The 22127-nt window shown below is 30.6% G+C and overlaps 1 protein-coding gene across 1 annotated transcript in view; it reads left to right on the plus strand.

Annotated features, from left to right (window-relative positions):
* Positions 1 to 836: 836 nt before the first annotated feature.
* Positions 837 to 22127, plus strand: part of LOC137929409 (uro-adherence factor A-like) — a 71467-nt gene continuing 50176 nt past the window's right edge. The window contains exons 1-2 of the mRNA XM_068772340.1: positions 837 to 974; positions 11385 to 11644. The gene's annotated coding sequence lies outside the window, so the exon portion shown is untranslated. The remainder of the gene's footprint in view (positions 975 to 11384; positions 11645 to 22127) is intronic.

Consider the following 22127-nt stretch of genomic DNA (forward strand, 5'->3'; position numbering starts at 1 on the left):
TTGTGATACTTCCTGTGTTTGAAATTAGGCTAGATAACTTAAATCGACCGTATAATAAATTCTATTAAATATAATTTCAACTTCATTACAATCACGGAAATACGAAATCTGTTTATAACTACAGAGGTTATTTATAGGTGTAAAAGTTTTAAAAGGGTCATTCGATAATCTATACAGCACATTTACTGACAATTAATGTATCCTATTCAAAAATCAATGACTTCAGAAATACTAAATAACAAAATAATAATATATTAAGAAAATTATTTTCAAATTTCAGATTACTACTTATAACAATTAATTATTGTTTACTATCTGATCCTGCACAATTTATACTGCCATAAGTTATTGGACTATCGCATGACAACAGTGAAAATTAAATAATGTAACAAAAAATTTTTTTTTATACATGATTATCGGAAATAGATGTAAAAGCTTTAGAGATTTTTGCTGTATAATAAGCTATTAATTTACCCTTTTAAAGCTTTCACATCTGTTATCAATCATACTGTTTATATACCGATCTGTATTCCTAAAAGCACATAGCTTGTATTTGTCAAAAAAAGGGTAGTAAATAAGTTAAATGCCAGTAAACAGTGTAATGATATATATACTGAATGTAGTTATGATTAAATTATATCTTTGTACATAAATTAGCAACGTATAGTTAAGTTAGACCAGTTGCACCGTCCCAAAACAAAGTAACGGATCTTAAGGTATATTAAGGACAAGACAGGAACACTAATACAGGAAAAGGCCTTCCTAAATCGGTTGGTTAACAATGGCGTCGGTCGCGTACGGAATGTGACGAGGCGCCACTCGCGCGCGCACCGCGGACCAAACCGCTACCAAACTACTCACACCAACGGTTTAAATTTAAACTTTTTAATAATTTTTAAATCGATTTCATGTGCTAGTGGAATGGACGTTAAAGGATTTTGTGTCTCTTGTGCTTGATTTTACTTATTTTGCAGGTTTGTAATTTTATTTTTAAAGATATGCTTTTGTTAGTTTTTAACGGATCCACGTTCGTATTTTTTTGCAATCGGCTCCTTCATACGACAGGATAATAAAACGTGTATAAAATATAAGTTCGCGTATAAAATAATTTTAAACTTACGTTGGTTAGAAATCTTATTTAAAATAAATCTACCATTAATAAATATTTTAACATTGTAACTATAATTTGTAAGAAATTGAATAACAAAGTTTTTTTAATATTTATTGAATATAAAAAAATAAAACTAAAAATTACACCCGTGACAAGATTATAGTTTAAACATATTTTAAATTTTTAATAAAAACTTCTTTGTAAAAGACTTCAACGAGTTTTCGTACCGGACTATTTATTTTTTTAGTTTTAATTTTCTGCCAACATTTTAGTTTCACTTTTTTATTATAATATAACTTATATCATTATACCTCTTATTTACTTGTCGGTTATTATTTAATTTATTACATTATAAAAATATAACATTATGACATTGCGGTGATGAATGTATCTGTATAGGGAGTAATAAAAATAAAACGGGATTATATAATACGTACTTTAAATATGTTTATTGAATGTATCCTTATAGAAATGAATTGTACGTTATTAACATATTATGAATACCAACGAGACCTTACAATCTAAACTGATGTCATGGCAAGATAATCGACAGGAATTTATTAATACTACCAGAAACCAAAGCAATAAACATCTGCTTTATTATAATCGATTTTGAATTGTATTTTATTAAGATCTAGTTCATGATATTGAGTACGACAACTGTAGAATTGAACTTATCCCTAATGTGAAGTTTTTCTTTTATTTACTTTTTTTTTATTTGACCGAAAAATGTCAGATATTTTGAGTCATTGACTCAATATAGGCAACCATATAATATTGATTATAAAATTAAATCTGGTAAGCAATCAACTTTATAATGTCTTTATATTTGCTATAAAGGCCTTATGTTACATTATCAAAATACAATTTGGTTTTATTCGTATACTTAGCAATATTTTATGAAATATATAAATAAATAAATAATACTAGTTTATGCATTAGTAAATTAATATAATCTTTTTATCAAATATAAATTCGATATTTTACATAGGGTATAACATTGTGTAAAAATAATGTCGATAATTTTATTGAAGTATGACGTAAACAATTCTTTGTCAAAAACCTTTCATGCGTTATTCAGAGTAAAGCAATCTTATTGCAGTCTGTTATTTTGCGCATAATCACGTACGCTATTTAAATTATTTAATTATATTCACAATCTGTAGAAATTTATCACGAACGACGACAAAAAGCGACTTAATTTTTTTTTTCTTTATCATTATGCAACTGTTTCGTTATTCTTAACATGCATATCGATATGAACATTTAAATTTGTAACTAAATTCGACATTTGAATATGTGTGTAATATGCGGTAATAATTTCCAAAAAAAACATTATTTAAATTAAAATAGATAAGGCAGAGTAATTGCAGCAAGTTAACGAAGCCACTGCGAACGTTTTACAACACTTTCTATAAGTGAATTCAATTTTTAATTTACATAATCATATTATGCAATTAAAGACACAACCGACTATCAGCTCTCGTGAAAACCGAAGGTGTGTGACATCATGAAGTTATTCCGTTCTATTCAGCTGCATTATTTTTGTTAGTTTTATCTGTTTGTTATGTTTTATCTGTTATAACACACTGACATGTTTTTTTTCTATTGTTTTTTGAAATAATTGAATTGTGTCAGTAATAAAATATTTACCTATGACGTTTATGTCTTAATAGAATTCTAAAGCAAAATTATAAATGTTTATATCTATATATATATCTATCAATGTGGCTAACAAACCAGCAATTTTTTAATCTATGTTAAAGTATTTTTGGATTTACGATTAATTCGAAATTTAAAATATTAACAAACATATTATTTTAATCTTATAGGCTTTAATAATATGGCTAACAAGTCCTAAATTCTTCAAACACTTCGATCCGCCATATTTGAATCGTTGCCCTTTTAATGTTTTAAAACGTTAATTAACCTATTTGTCTAAATACTAGGTCCTTTTTGCACACGCAGATATAATGTATATTTATATACAAGATAATTGTTTATAGTGGTAAAAACTTTAAAGGGATAAATATATTGTTATTAATGTATGGGACATTCTATCCACAAATCAAAGGTTTCAGAAGTAATAAATAACATAATGTTATATAGTGGGAAAAAAGTGGTTTAGAAATTCGAAATACTACATATAAAAATTAAATAATTGTTGTTAATTATATGATTCCAATAGAAGACATAAATTAATTTAACATATTTAAGTGTGAATCCTCTATACTGAGTGATTGGAAATATGTCTAAAAGCTTTTTTCCTTATAAATGAGCAATACATATAAAGTTTTAAAGGTTTTACACTACAGTACTGTACATCCTGTACAGACCTTGACATTCTATTTACTTATAAAAGAACGTATAATTTATTGTTGTTACAATCTTTAAAAAAAGTATCTACTGAAACACAGAGATGACTCATGATTTTTGTCTCACCCCAATTCATTTTTTAGCTATTGATCAAACTTTTCCTAACTACATATGTTTTAAAATTGTGAACAGAAAGTTATATTATAAAAAAAAGAAATACAAATACAACATGGAAGATTTCGTTATACCGAACTTAAATAGGTAAATTACTAATATAGAGTAAACACTATTACGTTTAGGTTTAAATACATATCTTAAATATTAACGTGTAATTTCATCAGGTGTTAAACATTATGTAACTTCGGTTTAACCTCCTCATTTGACTGTACAAATATAGTTTCGCAAATATTTAAGCTCTTCAACGCTATACCAATATCAATACTTGTAATATCGGTTGCCCTGTTTTATTTACTAACACCGACTCACTGTCTTTTTGGAAACCACGCGACAAGGACAACAGGATGTTTCCGTAAGTAGTTGGAGCGAGAGGGAATGTGGACGTTACGGTGGTAGGAGTGGTGCAGTATGCGTTTTTGTCGAAGCATTTCTGCACGTTTTTGCGCGGGACAAGTCGAAACAGGCGAGCGACATTAGACACGTTGACGACGGTACAGAAGTGACCTAAAATATTAACACACAACTATATATTTATTCAATTATTTTGAATTTTCAGACAATTATGTTTTTATTTAAACTGATCTAATGTATTTTACTAGTAGTTTTCATTCATTTATCCATATACGGTAATTGACAGTGATCACAAATATACGTCAAAAGTAAAATGCCAAAAGAACCTAATTTGATAAAAACTAGAATGAGAGTGAACTCCCCTGCAATGGCATACTTTAACTTGATGCTACAAGGGGGCTCCAAACGTGCCCTAACCCACAACAAAATCAGACGGGTTTTTTATTTAAGGTTACTTTTACAATATTCTTAAAATTATGGTAGAGCATTTCTTCAGTTTTTGTTTAATGAACGTCTTAAGTTTATGACATGATAATTGGGAGGTATTATTTTAGAGTGTATTGTGATACGATACATGAAAATGCTACTAATTTAATGAATACATGTACAAGACGCACAAAATACTGTACGTAGACGCTGGATAATACTTCTTGTTACAATAAAAAAAATGTAATTAAAAATTGTTACGACGTAAATATTAGACCTTCGGTATCATTTTTAATTTCCACTGCTCTCGATCTTTCTTACATATTGCCCATATACTTAAATAGGCGCCTAATCTTTTTCCTCTTACACGAATTCACTTGTACATTATATATATTATAATATTGAACGAGCCGAGGTTCGGCTTCGGGCACCCTTGAATGAAAATGCTTATCGCGATCTTAGTGACAGAAATTAATTTTTCTTAATAAACTATCAGTAACGCTAATAGAAATTGTTCACGCGATTTACTCGCTACCGCTTATGAGTTGTACGTGGCATTAGACAAAAGCGTTCGCCGGGCGGCCTTCGCGGACCGGTCCCCGGGCCCGCTTACTTTCGCGTTGCACCTACAGCCGCCGAGGTATTTCGGACAAACGCAACTATTTGCCGCGCACACTTGCCGACACCGAACACCTAATGAGATGAAATGGAATTATTAAAAGGAGTACGTAACACACAGCTTAGAGCTTAGGCTAGATACGGCCTCTCTTATTGTAGATTTTGTTTAAACTTAAAAAAAACATTATTAATAGAAACTTTTTTCAATTTTACGTTTTCACTTACTGTATAAAATTTTCACATGATCTTAATAGCAATGTGATCATATTTTCATTATACTACTATATATTTTTAGTTTGATTACATCTTAACATGCCTTTTTGGTTTTGAATGGCGTCAAATATTTCACAGATGGAGATAGGTATTTTAAAATACTCGGTAGTTGGTATGAAGAAATAAATTGAATATTTACTATTTTTACAAACCGAGCCGTAAAAAAAGTAGCCGAGTTTTGTACCTTGAAAAACATTCGGGGACTCATTTTCATTTAAAAAGATTTTAATTGTTTTATTTAAATTATCGATAGTTCTATATAGTCATTAACATTTCGAAAAGGCTTTTTCTTTTCATATCTCTGTTATGGTATTTATTACTTCTGTAACCAAAGATTTTTGTATAGGGTGTACCAAATATTAATTCACATCAAACAAGATCACATCACAGCTTTAAAGCTTTTACATGTATATTATAATGTAACATATTCCAGAGTCAGTTCATACAAATAAAACATTTTGTAATTAATTGAAGAATAATTTAACGATTATTGTATATAGGGTGATTGATTATAAGAGTAAAAGTCGTGAATGTTTTACCACTGTAATTATGAATTCAATTTTAGCTTTTTAATGAATTATAAAATGTTAATTTTGTATTGTAATCGGTATTTTGTATTTTATTCTTGCTTTGGCATCTCCATCAGACATATACGTCTTCATAACGAAGTGTATAAAAAATCTAAGATTCCATTTCAAAAGTACGTAGTTAGTGTTGTAACGTTATATAAAAAGCAAATAAACGTCGCCACATGATATTATTGATTATGCAAACGACATCATGTGCAGCCGTCACTGTACACATCTTTGTGTAAAATCCACTAAGTTATATGCCTTATTTATTTCTTCGCTAATGTATGTGTCCATCACTTTATATATTTAATGTTTTTACGTCAAATATTTCATCTAAATTTATTGTATCTTTCTCACGTGTTTTGAATTTCTTAGTAACATTCATTGAAATCTGTTTTATATGTTTGAATATAATATCATGAAATTATTTTTTCAAAGGCAATAATTTCAAATCATGCCATAAAGATTTTTTAAGTAATTTTCTGAGATAAGACACCTCTTCTGCTTTCACTCCATTCCACGTTGATTTATGGGACAGCCTGTATGAAAACAGTGAATATTTTATCAATACCATGAATATTAATTGTCTTATCTTATCTTAACTAACTTATCTATCTTATTTTCTAACTAGAAATTACTATTTAGAAACTGTTGCTAAGACAGACAATGTTTATATATAACATTATCAATAAACATAAATTCTAAAGTTCAGGAGATCAAGATTTCAAGTTCGAAATCGTAGTCGATTCTCGTAATGATTTCACAAGTGCTTGATCAGAAGCTCTAGTGATTTTTCAACATTGCCGTAATAGTGCATAACATTATAGTAACTACCAACGGCCATGAAATGAGAAAGGTAGATACGTTATTTTAACAATTATTTAAGAGTCTATTGTAATTCGTTGCGGTTGGTTATATCAATTAAAAAATAAACAGTGTTTTAAATAAGCAATATCAAAACAAAAGATTGCTATTGAGAAAAAACTAAAACGTAAAAGTATTAGAATTTGATACTAAAATTATTCGAATCACGTTTCAACAAATGACATGGAAGAAACTTTTTTACACGTAAATTAATAATTGACAACCTAACTTAAAACATTTCATCTTTATCAGCATTACAGGCGAAGAACATCTACTGCTGGATATAGGCCTCCCTCGTGTCCAATAAAACTAGTTAGCAGCAGCCTACAGCGGTCTTCCAACGACCTTATCTAGGTCGTCTGTTCATCTTTTGGGTGAACGTTCCACGTGTTTCTGTTCTGCGCGCCATGTGGCCTGTTCACTGCCAACTTACCAATCCACTGGACTATATCGATTGCATCTTATTCCTAACGTGATCTCGCAAAGTATTTAAACAGCTACATACGAAATAAAAAAACGTGATGTAAAGAGGTTATACTTATAATAAATGAAATTCTTAACACAAATATGTATAATTGAACCATCCATAAATTATACGTAATCTTCCCCCAACAGTTACGTAACCAAATTTTCGGTAACCGTCAGGTGGATCGAGCAGTGGGTCAACAATTCGTAACGAGGACAACCTGTCGGCGGTTTGCCATTTACATTTCGAAGTGAGCATTTGAGGTCCAACAACATATGGTCAATAATTTGGTACGTGATAGCGCGGATATATACTGCAGATTTCTTCTTTAATACTGGTAGAATAACTTGCCGTATTTATATATGAAACAAAACTAATTTTTAAAGGATATTTAAAATAAAATAAACCGTTATTTTATTTTTACATAACCATCAGTGAGTCATGAAAAAAGCTGTTATCGGGATTTCTCTAAGATCGAATCAGGAATAACCGTACCCGTAACCTGTAGTCGAAATAAACTAATCAGCATAGCCCATCGGATTGGCAAGTTAAAGTGGCAGTGCTCAGACTACATAGTGCTCAGAACATATGGCGGCTGAAGCATTAAGTTCTGAAAGTGAGACCACAGACCGTCAAGCGCAGTTTAGGACGGACAACCTTGTTAAAGTCATCGAAAGACGCTGGATGGAGGTTGCTTCCAACCAGTCCTATTAGAAATATATGGAGGGCAACCATGGACATATCTAGCAGAGGATGTTCTACGACTGAAATGACATGATGATATAATGATGATTCCTGTCGTGTGAAAAGCAACTATGTTCCATAAGCCATAGTAAGTTAAAAGTACCTTAAAGTTGTTAAATATTTTTGTAAGCCCGATCAACAAAGAATGCACCCAGCCGTTAAAAAATGGTTAAAAAAGAATTAAAAATGGTCCTTTTTTAATTTTGTAGCTTCGCCTATCATCCTTGGTAGGAATCGATGTTCTTTCACAAATACCCGTGAGCATAAGTGCTGTACAGAAAGCAAAATATCGAAAAAAAATTAACTGCGATCTTTTAAAATTAATAAAAATTATTCATTGTTCATAAGTTATTCGCTTAAATCTCAGAATAAAGATTGCATTTCATCGGGTAAATAGGGTTCATAGAATTTCTAATAGTTAACGATGTCAGCTAGATCTTGAAACTAAAACAGTTACTTATCTCATGCGGTAACACGAGATGTTTAATTACATTGCAGTTTTATGATTACAGTTACAATTTTGTTCTTATCATAATGTTCCAAGTATTGATATATGTATCATAACGACAACAGGTTACATTTTATGTTGATACATTCTTTTTTTATATGAAAACATTTCCACACTTTCACTGAGTAATTCAAATTAAATAAATACTTAACGTTCAAATAAAGCATTTTAGTTTCTTGATCATTGGTTCAACTTTGGTCCTGTTTATTTAATAGACATAATGTTAAAATTAATAATAATTTGATATTTATATGCGTCGGACAATACACACATAACTTTTAAATCTTAATTCTTATATAACTTCCGGTTGTTGATAGTTTAGTGATTAATTTCAAAATAAAAACGCAAGGTCAAGGAAACACAAATTAAAAATAGATACAAGCAGAGAATTAACCTTCGTGATATAATATATTAAAATTAATGTAACTCAAGACGGGCTCGTTTGATGCAACGCTTCCTTTTAAACAAGAAACGATCGTGCCATACCTTAATGATAATCGTCCAATCCATAACCATCGGTTTTTACGTTAACAACACGTTCACGTTAAAATGTCATAAGTTACATCACGTATGGAGGCCATTCCAGGCTTAATCGCGTGTAGATAAAAAGGGGAACATAGCATGCAACACTGTTTCTAAACACCAAGAGTGTAAGGCGCAATACTGATTATCAAATGCATGCAATCGTTATTTACGACACGTCAGCGAAAGTACGAATTAGTAGGAAATTAGTGCATCTGTGTCGCTGCTGTTGGCGACGTAAACAAATCTGTCTAGATTATATAGTGCCGTCAGATAATGACCAGTAAGATGACATTTTGATTCCACGTGCTTGTTAGTTCTGTGTGAATAAAACGATCGGGGTAAAATTGATGGCTTCATTTTATTACTATTTGTAATTTAAATTAAAAAAATTGAGATTCCCTTCACCAAAAATCATTATCTTGATCATTTTAGCCGAAGGACATGCACTCTTAGACAAAAACTGACACCATAACCATGGAAACAAATAAATAACAAGTAGTTGATAGCCGACGTGTACATTATACGGAATAATTTTATAATTATGTCATAATGGTCATCGTTTCAACCATATGACGTCCAGTGTCCACAGGCCTCCTCTATAAATTTCCACAAAGACATATTAATAGCAACTTGCACCCAACCTCTTCCGAAGACATTAACAAAGTCCTCTGTTCAACTTATGGGTGGAGGTATTAAAGCAAGCTTGCCGGCTCGCCATTCCAGATCTTAGAAGACCTAAGGAACTAATAAAAATACTTTAAAGCTAGCTTTCAGAAACTTTAGATGATTCTCAATAATCTATTTCAAATATGGCGTAAATAGCATTTTTAAGTTCGAAAATATTTATATATTTCTGATACCAAATAAATGTTCTATGTAAATAATATCCTATTCCAATTATTATTCAAGAATTCATAAAATTTTTGGTTATTTTAAGTGTGCTATAATTAGCAGTTTGTTAGATACTCGTAAAAATATGTCTAATGCTATGAACTGATACTCTGCCGAGGAAATATTGTGTTTACAATAAAATACAAAGTGAAAAATATTGTAGCTAACATTACTTGAATTATTGGGAATAAATAAGTTTCATTATTTTGTTACTCCTAAATATAAATCAAACAAGGGAGATTCTCTGTAAAAAAAATCCTTGTTTAGGAACATCAACACATAGATACATAAAAGTTATTGTAAACATGCTACAATTAGCATTACCTATTTTCGTAAAATATTATTTATATCTAACGTTATAAAATAATCGCTACTGAGTAAATATAATGTTTACATTAAAAAACAAAGTGAACAATATTGAAACTCTAACATTAATTGAATACTAATATCGATAAATTGGTAATCTTTATTGCTATTGGACTGGAAATATTTCCATTTTGCATATTAATTTTATTTGTGTTAATACAGGTGAAGATGAGGCACCGGCATCGAGGTAATCGGCGATGTCTTTATTCAAATCGTAAATACTTATTTTTGTTTTCATTTGTGTTTCTAATTTGTTTCCATTATAATATATAATCTAATAAATATAATGTATAATCTAATATCGATAATGTTTTAGATTAATTTTTTTTAATTAATAATTTTGCCTGCACTTAGCTAGTGTGGAACTCAACTTAAGTCTTAAAACTATATTTTCAGTAATAGTTTTAACAATCAGATTTTTTCATAATAATATTTTTATTGCATTCTTGTGTTAATCCTTTTAACTGTACAGTTTTTGAACATTTTTAACCACCACACTACGTTGATACTCGTATACCTAAGATTAATACAACATATATAGAGAAAAAGTTAAGTACATTATTATCGTTGATTGACTCAAAAAAAATATAAGATATTATAAGAGGACTAACAGCTGGGACTACTTACTTATTCTCTGTTTATGTAGGCGCTGTTAGTCCGGAGGCTTTTACAGTTTCATCTGAGCTGAGTTCACGGAGCGGAAGGGTCCGTGAACTTAAAGGGGACACTACCAACTCAGCTTTTTATTACAGAGCAGACTAAACGCTACTACAATGCTGTTTTTTACTAAGGAACCCAGTCATTTTTTATATCGTTAATCTTTTATGTTTATTTATTTTAGAACATAGCTATGATATTTTCAATGATGTATAAACACAGTGACATTTGTTTAAGCGCCATAGTTTATTTTTGATACAGTATCTCTACAAAAATGTGAAATTGAATCTATTGTAATATCCTATACGTGCGAGCATTATTTTAGAAAATTAATTCTCTTATTAGAAACGCGTGATGTTATTTATTTTATCACAAAACAAATTCAATTTTAAATAACGATTCGTATTTAATAATTATGTGAAACGAACACACGTTCGAAAAACAATTCATATTTTATGTGCCATGAATATGCTAACTAGTTTGGAAATATTGTATGACAATTTTTTTTTCTTATTGCAGGTCTTTGACGGTGCCATCGGTGACTGTGATAAGTGACAAACAATTGTCGAACACGAAACGATTTCACGAATAATTAATCGAATAATAATTCGCGCCACTTTCGACATGTGTCAGTACGAATTGTAGGGTTGTGAAACGAAGATATCGCATAACGTCGCCCTGCTCCGTTTACCTGTAAAACTGATTTAAATTGACTAAGTGAAGTGCGTTACTGTGTTCCAACATTGGGCCACGCTCATTGCTGCGGCTGTTTATTCTTGGTAAGTTTTTTTCCATAAAAAAGATTATAAATATTTTGTTAAATCAATAAAGAAAGTTCGCCAATTTGGAATTTACCAATTAAGTAATTCGAAGAATATAACGTTTAATATACAAGACATTCAGTTGTTGTTTTCCAATCATTATAAATTTAAAACAACTAGTGATATGAGAGAGGTAAACATGTTATTTGCTTAATAATTAAAACGCATCTAACTCTTGATTAGTTGCCGAAAAATAAATATATTATCGCTGTCGTGAGTTTTTAATTCAGCCAATAAATTTATAGATCAAAGCAGCTGTACACCTATACAATGGCCAGATGAAAAGAACGACCTTGCTCTGCTTTAACATGGTGTCATTGGATTGAATAATATCAAACACACGAGCGCACAAATTGCTAACTCATTAACTTCCAACCCGCTCCAATGTCACCGGATTTCGTGCTGAGCACATTTATTTACAATGTTACATTTATAAGCATAATTAGAATGTTCACAGAATTTTAATATCGTCTATTACAAACACTACCAGATTGTATGATAAATATTAAGAAAGATCATTTCGTCAAAGCTTATATTTTTACGTAACATTAATGACAAGCGGTTATTATTATAATTGGAGCTATTTTTGGTGCCAGTTCCGTAAAGTGTCAGTCCTGGCCTCCTTACTTTTTACAAGACATTTTTTTTCTTAATTTTCAAAGCGACTTTAAGACAATCGATGTAAAGCCAAGAACATAAAGAGTAGAAATCATTTCAGAACCGAAATTAAAAATTCGTATACTATTGCCAATATTGGTTTTTATTATATATTATTTTCTACATAATACATAAATTATTATAAATATAATACGTAATTTACACATAACGTATCATACTAGTTAGTAACTTAGTTAGCTAGTTAAATATACTTAGTATACTTCGTCAATTTAATTTTTTGATAACATTTCTTTTAATAATATTTCCTTACCTGCCCCTATTAATTTATTTCTGTACTGCTTTATTAATTAATTCTATCTATTTAAAGAGTATAACTTATGCATCAAGTTCGCCGTACTTTGTATAAGAAGTGATTAAATATTATATATAAATTTAACAAGAATTTAGTCGTTAAACCCCCCAATAGCTTAGTACTTTATTCAAAAGTGCGGTATTTCAAATTGTAGTACAGAAAAATATTATAGAGGAATAGTGACATAAGTCATAAATTGAGAAATATTTCATATATCTACTAAGACTTCGTTACTGGTGGTCGTTAACACTAGTTTTCCATTATCTAAAATTAGATCAACGATATACGATTGAAACTACATAGTTACGATAAAACTTAATAACCTCTCTTTCACTTATCAACTGCAACAATTGTATTCTGAAATCACGTAAAATGTCCAAAGGTGCCATAAAATTTTTAACCTTATCACAAATGCATAAGGTTTAGTTTTACTTGTTTCTTCATCATAGAATGACAGGTATCATAGCTGAAACCTTGTAATTGCTACCACGAATCAAAACCGGATAGCTATCATTGCAGAATTGGAAGACAGATTGATGACACTAATTTACCAACTCCCACGCGATCAATAGCAATGTCACCATCGCGTGATGGGGCTGTACTGCCGACATCCGTCATGGGTTACCCGGCGACCTTGAGCAAACAATACCGAAGGTCTTGAACGTGGGAAGGTGTTGTCTTCATCATAATAGGTCTTTTCATCGTCTCAGCCGTAACAGTGACCTGCCATTTAAATGCATCTTCGTAATATATCAACTAGTTTCCAATATTTTTTCATTCATTATCTATTTAGGATCATTTATAGCTATCACTTGCTTATGTATATGATATAAATACCAGAAGAGCTTATTTGATTGAAACTAGAAACATATTGGGCTTTCCTGTAATAGCATCATTCAACTTATATAATGGGTTCCAAACACGCCTAATCGTAGAAAACTTTTTGGTAATTACGGGCATTTTTCGGCTTTATTACCGACTTTAAATTCTTACTCTAAATTGTTTACGTATATTTTTTTTATTTAATTCATTTCGTAATTATTTAGTGATTATAAATGTACCGTAAAACCAATAAAATCATCAAAACACTCTCCGGGCAAGTAAATTTAATTTTTAAAACAATAGTAATAGTTCACATAATAATTAACACATACACTTCCAAAAAATCCTAACTAAGTAGACGCCTCTTAATTGAGGAAACGTCTTTTCCAAGTTTTTCATGTATATTCGAAACCTTTTTTTGGCCTGAATGAGTTCCTCTTGTTCAATGTTATAAATATTACATAATAATATGCTAATTTCAATAAAAATTAAAAGAAATTTTCTATCAACTTCGTTTTTAACTACCTAGTTATCAGTTAAGATAATTTCTTGCGTTTCATATTGCGCCGAAGTCGTTGCTTCACCAACGTTGCGCACCTTGAAATCATAATTTTTATAGATTATGAAAGCGCAACGTGGGCGAAGATTTCCCTCTTATTGCCCACCAAATATTTCAAATAATCGTTGCGCTTCCTTATCGTGTCATTTTGTTATATTTACAACACTTTTGCAATACTTTCTGAACTCTATAACCAATGTAACTTTATTTCAAATTGCTATAAATGTTGTGGTCAATATACTTCACTAATTCTTTGTGTTTTTAATTACTTATTATCTTTACTTATTAAAAAACACATTTGTAATTGTTCATTAGCGGAATTCATAAGGGTAACTATGGAAGTTTCTGTACACAAATATCCATACAACACTTATATACATGATGCTTTTACATATTTATTTAATTTGAATTTCATTCATGAAATTGGACCAATGAATGTTACCAGTGATGGATGACGACACTAAAACGTAGTCTGTCACTTCGGGCCTCACTCAGGCTGTCGAGTTACAGAGAGGGCTAGACTCGGGATTTTTCTACGAGATCGTATCGGGAATATGAAGACCCGCCAACGAACTGAAGTTACTGTCATAGCTCAGCAAATTGGTAACTTGAAATGGCAATGTGTAGGCATTAAGGTTCCGGAGTAAAGGCCGAAGCCGGCAAGAGGAGCATAAGATATTCCTCCACAAAGAACACAGACGGCTTTCTTAAAGTCGTCCGAAGATGCTGAATGTAGACCGCTTACTTCAGATCTTATTGGAAACCTATGGAAGGGGCCTGTGTTTAGCATTGGATGTTCTACGGTTGAAATAACGATGAAGATGCATTTGTACACTATATTCTAAACTATCTCTTACAACATTCACGTCAACTATACACTTTATGTCCTTCTTCTGATTCGATAGTTATTCTTCGGTTTTATTCTTGTCTGTAAAAAATTGCTTGTCTCATCAGAGATAAGACCGCTCAGTAGACTTTTTTTATGTCATTACAGTTTTTCTTTCAGATGTTATATTTACAACTAAGAGCATAAAAATGAATACGTTTTATACAGAAAAATATTTCTAGTATACAATAATGAACTGGCAATTTACACGAACCATTGGCAACAAAAACAGGAATAAGCAATGAAAGATTAAAAAATAAACCAAATTAAAATGATTTACCCGCCCAATCGTTATTAAATTTACATATTGATTAGATTCGGTAATATTTAACTTTTATTAAATATTATCTATGTATATATACATAAATAATGTAAATATAAAATGTAAAGCGAGCGGGGGGCAGATAGTATTTAAAATATGGTTGTAGTTTTAGAAAGTAGATTTTTCTCATATAATATAATAATGAAAAAAAATACACATGTATATATATGTATATATATATATGTATATATCTATGCGTGTATATATATATACACGCATATATATACTTTTAACTAAATTATCAATAATAAAATTCCAAGTAAAGGCGATATGTTTATTTTATTAACTTCGTATGTCAGCATATTTCCTACATGAACAGCCATATTATGAGATGCTATTAAAGATTATATAGCCGGTAAACAAAAGTGGACGTGAACGTTTCGATCGACTGCATTGTATCCGCGATGACACTACTCGCACGAAAGCTGAACTTGTCGGGGCAAGTAAATGCACTTACAGAGTTGGGTTAATGCGCAGGCACCGGCAGTGTGGCGTGGGACTCTCGGAGAAAGTACAGGACACGCTATTACGTGCTGTATTAATGTATTTTCATATCTGAACAATAAATAAGGAAGCTTATTGAAAAACATTTTAAATTATTTTTTATTGTATATAAATGGAAATATTAATATTAAATATATATAGTATATAGTTCTAACTTACATTTAACCACCATCTAATCACTATTTGAAACCATCACCAATATGTACCAAGCAAGTTTCAACATTAATACCCTTTCTAGAAAGCTTAAGTCCCAACGGCGGAGAAAGTACAAGGTTGGCAACAATTAATCATTAACGTATTTTAATTTGATCCATACAATCACCTTTTCTGATTTTTTTACCTAATAAAACTCTTTCATTAAGCGAAACAGACATTTTACATTTATTTTTTTATATTGGAATCATTTTTATTATAAACTGTTTTACCTTCAAACAATAACGCGTCTGCAGCCTGAATGCCACTCTTGTAAATATTTAAAATGAGTCATTAATTATTTTTGTGGCGAAATAACTTTTCAACTACTTATCCGATTTCATTTAAGTTCTCAATAATTTTAGAAGGTTCTAATGATACAAAAAAAAATAATAATCATCTACGCCCACTGCAACGGTTAGGCCTCCCTTAACGATCATTATTAATATTGATTATGTATTAATATTGTTAAACATTAAACATTAATTTAATATTCATATAGGATGCGACAGGCCGTCAGCCGGCAGTACATAGTCTATCACGATAGCTTGTATTAAATATTGTGTACGGCAATATAACATACGTACTATGTAAAATTAGATTAAAGGTAACTATTTCTAGCTGACCTATTTTGATTCACACAATGCTTCAAAGTCTTAAAACATCTTCGTCTTAAACCTTAAAACATCGTGTGACGAAAATTTTTTAAACTGTAGATAATGCTTTTTAACGAAAATTAATTAAAAAAATATTTAACATTGCGGGCACAAGTCTTCCCCATAGATTTCAAATAGGACCTACTGGAAACCACCTGCATCCGGCGTCTTCCAAAGATTTTAACAAAGACGTCTATCCACATTGTAAACAGATGTCCTGCGCTTAAAGGTAACAATCTCGCATCAAATAGATAAAAAAATAATTAACTGTATAAATAGTGGCGTAAGCTGAATCGCACAAATATTTTCAACGTTGTTCAGTTCAACAGCGCCGAGGGCATGGACCGGGCCGTGGAAAGCTCGCCGACCCAGATCCCCGTGGACCTGTTCCAGCTTTACATAACCCCTGCTCTCGCCGCACACGGCTCGGCGGATTACACTCAATTGCATTACCGTGTGCGTTATCTGTACTTACATAAATAACACCGAAAAGCGAAAGCCGAAGACGATTTTATTGCAAGTTATACAACTTATCGATTCATGTTATTTTTTGCAATTTGCAAATTACTATCAAATTATTATATATTTGGGTAATAACTATACATATTGAAGGCTTTTTTAGATTATGAAAGAATAATTCGCGAAATATTTATCACGGAAAAAAATATATACACATGATGAACACTTCAGAACAGCTAACCATGTTTTTATTTTATCAGTATATTGTTGTATTTATAAAATTCACTAGTTTCTCTTTAGATATTTATGCTTTAGTGATTTAAAATAATATATAAGCAAAACAATCTGTCAATACGTAGCTGACTACGATACCTATAGTAAAAACATAGAAAGAATCAAAATCTTCGAATGGATAAATATTTTAATAGACGTATTTTTGTCATCTATGTAGATTGGGATTAAGTTAGCGTTTACAGGTTCAGGATTTTTTTGTCTATGGTTGCAACACACAATTTAAGAATTAGTTAATTTGTGCCGATATACACACTAACTTATTTATTTCAAGTAATTATTACTGACAAGATTAAATAAAATAAACATGCAAAAACCTGCAGATAAGACGAAATATTTAAAGGATAACATCGTCCACCTTCTTTCAAAACAGCTCTAGTCTTAGAAAACATTACGAGACTTTAAAATTATAACAATCGCAACATCTTAAGAACCGCATGTAAAAGGCTACAATGTCGCAAAATTTCGTTTACATTCTCCAAAGAGAAAAAAATCAAAAGAGACAACAAAACGATTCGCAACGTGGACGTCAGCCGGCAAATCGAATTCAGGCCTTACCGTGACAGCGGTAAGCAATTTGTACGGCCAACCACTTGCAGCCGTTGACCTCGGCACCAAGAGATATTACCGATTCTGCTCACTGCAATCACATAAGATAGTTTTTTTTACATTACTCTCTCATTTAAGAACTAAAAAACCTCGCACCTCTTTTAACAAAAACTTTTCAAAAAAATAATTACATTTCGTCCATTTCTTTTATTTTCTTTTAAATAAAACTACAGGGTGTTTATATTTATACCTACATTAAAACCTTACTATATGTAATTATTATATCCATAACAATAAAATTTTAGACAACACATTTTTGAAGTTTTTGACGTTCGTGATACTTATTTACTTATCAAAATTATTAGCGCCATCTATTGGTAGTACTTATAAATTTTAGCGAAAATATTTTTTTCTTCAATATTGTGTTTTAATTTTTTTGTTCAATAATAAAATGTAATGAGGATGATGATTTTGCACATGTAATAAATTTTAGCTTGTTATATGTTGGTCTGCCATCGTTTTTTTTTTATTTTAAAGACTCATAGACGATAATAAGATGTCGATGATATGAAACAATATGTCGAAACATTCGTCGTGTCAGACTAAACTCTTATTGAGTTGATTACAATGACCATTATCAGTTGACTTACAATCGTAAATACTGTAGTAGATTGAAACCCGTACGTAAAGCCCATTTAATTGCTAACAAGTAGTTTTTGTTACCGACTAAGCGGTCGGTGTTTTAAATCGACATGACGGGCTCATAAATACTCGCTGATACCAGGGTATCAGAAAGTCTCTGGTATAATTTTTTCATTCCAAATAAGGATAGGCTACTTTCAACGCCGTTCGTCATCATCTGAGGTGTCTGAACAAATTGTCAGGCAGTATGTAAGTTTCATATCGTGTTTTATTAAAGTATTAACAGGAAATGAGAGATGTTTTAATTAGATTGTATTTAATAGTGAAGCGTAGTTTATAACATATAAAATATATGTAAAAGTCTATAATATTTAAAAACAAATTTTTAAATATTACACATCAGTTTACCGAACGTTCAATCATACGTCGAAAATGGCCTTATTAATTTATTTATTTTATTACTCTTTGTTCCATTTACTTCACAGTGTCTTAAAACAACAGGACTTGAAAAGAAATGAAAAAGACATCGAAACCATTCTACCATGCAACCTCCCAACCGAACCATCTTTTTACGTTCGACAAGATATTTTGTTTATAATAATATATTTTTCCATTTGAAGGTATTATAAACTTTTAGACAAAAAATTACACAAAAAGCTTGTTTTCCAGCGAACTGGCCGCGTACACGTTGCGTGATACGGAACGTTTTCTCCTTGTATCATCGTGCACCCTGCATGGGCAGGACCGATGTGAAACCAGTTTAGCGCCTATATTTTATCGTTTAATGCAGAATTATCCGAACTCGGTTCACCTTCGAGATGTTCTTAAAAGTCACGACATTTAGGACGTCGCTTGATGTTTAAATAAGTATATTTTCTTAATACGTATATGGCCAAAAACAGTCATATAGAGTTTAGTCAATAACTAGCTGGTGACAAATTTCATGTTGTCAAAAATTACTGCCCTGTTGTAGACCAAGAAAAATATAAATGATACGTATTTCAGAATGACTTTATTGATTTAACGTCTTAATAATTAAAAACATTCGCCAACAAAATTTCTTTTTTTTTCGAACACTAAGAATTTAATAAAAACATGATTATTTTTTTATTGATTACTATTTCATTTTTCACTCCATTATAATATGAAGTTTGTAGTCTCAGTGGCATAAGTATTAGACGTGATTAATATAATTTCATAATATATATTGTTTAAGGCTCAATATTGAAAGTATAATATTCAATAAAAATAATAAGATTGTCAGTCATGCGTCTAAAAATACACAATCACTTACCAAGTCGACACAATAGGCTCTTGAGTACATCGCACACAGTAATAACGAGAAATAAATATATGACGTGCATGTTTTCCATCGCCGGATAATTGTATGTACAAATAAAACGATAATCAGTAGGTGACTTCACAATACACTACCATTTTGATGTTAATCCTTGAACATGAACAACCGAAAGAACTTTAAGAAGTAACATATTACTTTTAACACGCTACACTGAATACAGAAATGTATTTTTAAAAAGCACTCTGCTAAGTTTCACAGTCTTCGCCAATCGTTTTTCACAAGGTTTTTAAGACAAATTTTTGACAAACCAATACTTAATTTCTCCTACAAATTTATTATTGTGATATAATAATTTCTATGGAAGGTACTCGTATATGGTATTTTGCATATAACAATTTTTACAAAAAAAATTAAAAAAATATATGCAGAAGTATACTCGCTATTAGCAAATAATCAAATTTAATGCATCAAGGTAAAAAAAACATACTTTCCTCTCCCAAACCAAGTAATCTTTGACAACCCAAGCGTTCAAGTCTCTTTAGCTCATGTAAGCCAGCTCAGTAGGAAACCAAATCTGTCAACCGAATCCATTGTAAGCTGACAAATGCCTCATATCTTTCTGTTTCTGATCCTAGTATATCATTTTAATTACGATGTTTTTCTTTACCGTTTACGTGGAGTGCTTCTAAGTTCTAGTTGTGTAAGAGTAAGATCGTTTGCACCAGGTCTGAATAAAAGTTGTTTCTATTTTCTTTACATTTTTTTAAATTATCTGTCCATAACAACTTTCGTTATGCCTTAACAAAATTTAAAATCTATGTATAAATAATAAATCGACAATATATTCATAGATAAGCGCAAAACTTGAAAGGGCTTCACGGACTCAAAGAGAGTCGAACTTAAATTCTGATATTTTTTTTTCAAAGCTCATGTCGTAAATAAATTTTGTTCATCACTCAATTTTCAATACAAAATATATTCAATACAAAAATAAATAGAAAATTTATATTTAGAATATTCAATTCCAGGTGCGAATTTCTAGCTTTCAGTATTGCCAAGAATTCAAGGTCGAATTGTTTGGTAACTCCTTGCGAATATTCCGCCATTCGTGACCAAATCTTTAGCGGATTTCACTATTGGAATCGGCTGTGGCCGAGATGTAAAATGATTTTCGCGGCGAAATCGCAAACAGTCAATAGGTCGTGCCAGTAACTCGTGATCCTCTCATCTCAGATGTCGACATCACTGGCACGTGAGATTCGTCAATGATCGTCAGCACTTGAGCAAACATTTCGTTGCCAGCAAATAATGACACGAACCCACCAATCCTTACACATTGCTACCTAACTTTATTATTTATTTACTAGCTGCTTTAACAAACTTTATAATGTGAAAAATTGCTTGCTTTTCGTAGTCCCGTTGTAATTAAATATAATATAAAAATAATAAATAAAATATATAATAAAAAGTGCATTAAAAGGTAGCTACATCATTCATTTATCTAATTTACTTACTGTTTCCAATTACTATGTGGTTTTTATGGGGTGAAAAAAAAAATTCCTTTTTTAAATATATGACATCTTCAAACTCACACTTCATCTTATAAGAAGGTACGCTTACTCAAATTAAAACATCATAACATGTATCAATACTGATTATTTCTACATTGAATAACACCTTGCAAAATCATACAAGGTCAACAAGTTTCATCTCACTATAACCAGTTAAGAAGTTGGACACTAATTGAAATAAAAATATTGATAGTTATTAAAAAAAAAAACTGCTACTAATGCAAGAACATCGATAAAAAATACATTGCAGAGGAATATATATAAAATAAAGTTCTTTGTAAAACTTTCCCACAAATGAAATCTTAAACTAAAATACATGACTAGCAAATATAAACTAAAAACTTTTACTTCGTAACTGTCAAAAGCAAATAGTACTCTCATTGAAAAAAAAAATAATACACATTTCCGAGTGATTACTTTTTATTTATTAATATAATATCTGAATAATAAGAAATTAAAATATGTAATGATATTTATATTTTCTATTTTGTACACTGCAAGTAAGTAATTTGTTTATGTTCATTATAATGCTTTAGGAAACATAATACGTTTATTCTATTAATCATACCATACTTTTTTATGTTTTGGAAAAGTAATCTTTTTTCCGCGTAATCTTTACAACTTAACTACTTTTCTTTAACAGAAGATTGAATTAAAAAAAAATATTAGTCTAATCGGACTAGCAGTTCATGAGTTTCAGTTTTTCTAGTTGTTCATC

This window comes from Battus philenor, unplaced genomic scaffold (genome assembly GCF_028537555.1).
Source record: "Battus philenor isolate CCGP_79_NKW_IND1 unplaced genomic scaffold, ilBatPhil1.0.hap1 SCAF_5, whole genome shotgun sequence".
Lineage (NCBI taxonomy): Eukaryota > Metazoa > Arthropoda > Insecta > Lepidoptera > Papilionidae > Battus > Battus philenor.